This window comes from Limulus polyphemus, unplaced genomic scaffold (assembly GCF_000517525.1).
Source record: "Limulus polyphemus unplaced genomic scaffold, Limulus_polyphemus-2.1.2 Scaffold143, whole genome shotgun sequence".
NCBI classification, from domain to species: Eukaryota; Metazoa; Arthropoda; class Merostomata; order Xiphosura; family Limulidae; genus Limulus; species Limulus polyphemus.
Genome location: NW_013665753.1, coordinates 59,718 through 61,790, shown reverse-complemented (window position 1 = coordinate 61,790; position 2,073 = coordinate 59,718).

Below are 2,073 nucleotides of genomic sequence, written 5' to 3'. Positions count from 1 at the left end.
ATAACTTTGTATTCTTCGCCGAGAATTCCACCGTTAAAGTCAGGTAATGTTGCTGTAAAAGTACTAATGTCCTATATGAATCCACTGAAGTTAAATGGTTGGTAATGAAACTTATAAATGTTTCTGGTCAAATATCTGAAGTTTTCCGATTAATAAGTGTTAGCCACAATTATAGCTTTCGAAATTTATAGTATACCAACTATAGCGAACCAATAACAGATTTTTTTGGCGCGTCGCGTTGGTTATAGTTATAGGCGTGTGGAGTATTTTTCGAAATTTCAGTTTACGTAACAATACTGACGCTAACACTAGCGTTTACGTACATACATATATTATTGATTCTTACACACGAGAATCTTCTACAACTTTAGAGAATAGGCGGGAGTTTCGCAATACATATTTAACAGTATAAGTTATGTACATTTCTGAATATAAATTCAACTTAAACAAATATCGATATTAAAACATATATATATATATATATATATATGATAGTAAATCCGTCACATGACAAACGTTTTATAAGAATAATGAAGCAGTTTGATTTTTGGGAACATACTACATGTTTCGACAGAAGATTGGTCTGAAAACAGACAGATCAACATTTAGTTGAAACATGTAGTATGTCCTCCCCCCCCCCCAAAAAAAATGACTTTACATTCTTATACGTAGTGTTTGTCAATTTACTATGGTGGTAGTGCGATAAGTGTGCGATTTCACGTGTAATCTGTCGACTTACATACGATTAACTGATGCGTACTTTTAACAATTACGATTAAAATAACCATTACTGAACGAAAAATAAGTACATGCATCACACCAAAAGATTTAAACAATAATTAGAACTTGCAATATTTTAGTTATGTCAAGGCAAAAGACACCGTCGTGGAATAATGTTAACCACCCTCTCATTTTAGTATCCCGAAACGAAGCATCTAATGATCAGTTATATGATCTGAAATGCAAATAGTTAATCATTCAGCATTTGTTATAGTGGTCTCTTACAATTATGTTTCAGATGTTACCTTGAATAGTTTAATTTACTACTGTGCTTATAAACCATGACTATACCACAAAGAAGAGATCTGAATCTCTCACTAATGTGGAGAGCCATCGGATAAACGAAAGCCAGCTAATCACAGCTGGCTATTAGGAATTAACATCTTGTTATTAGCGGAATGTGAAATCACTTCCAAATTAATGACATCGGTGTTCTGGTACTGAACACGACGACCCACAATACAAGTACATCTTCTTTGTCGCAAATGAATGTCAGTGAACACAAGATAAGTGAACCAATCTGTTCAACTCAGTAAGCAGACTTTCCCTTTACAAAACAGCACAGCTGCAGTGGAAGAATGACGAAAAGACAAAATTATTTTCACAGTTGAGACGTGCTTTACCCTGCAGCCAGATAACAAGCTATGCTAATTTAGAAAGAAGTTGTTATGAGATCCAACCTCATTTCACACAGATACAGGATGCCTATAGCGGTCGTACGGGCAATAATGAATAAGCAAAAGCAGATTTTACCGATTTCTACATTTTACGGAACGACACCATTAATACCACTCATAACAGAGACCACATCTTGTAATCCATGGTGTTACCACATGCCGGTGCAATTGATCCGATCTTAGCCTAATGTATGGTAACGCCTTTATATAAGAGGTGGATTAATATTAACTTCAGATAAGAACAAACTATGTACTTAGAACGAAAATAAAAATCAACCTTGCAATCACTTTTCTTGCGTCCCTCTTTGTGAAGATTAAAATACGTTGTTTCACCAGTCGGATATCCTCGCTGTTAAAGATATTTTCGGCCACAATCCCAATAATACTTCACAAGGTTCGGCCAGCTTAGGAGATTCAGGTTAGTCCCAAATAGATATATTACGATAACAATGCAAAACAATCTATATAATAAAGGAACAATAATAAAATATTCAAAGGTAAGAATATTCGACATATTCAACAATCTAGTCAATGCTTTTAATGAGTGTAGCAATAAATAAATAATATATTATACTTTACTTAGATAATATACTTTACAAGACTGAGGAAAAACAAG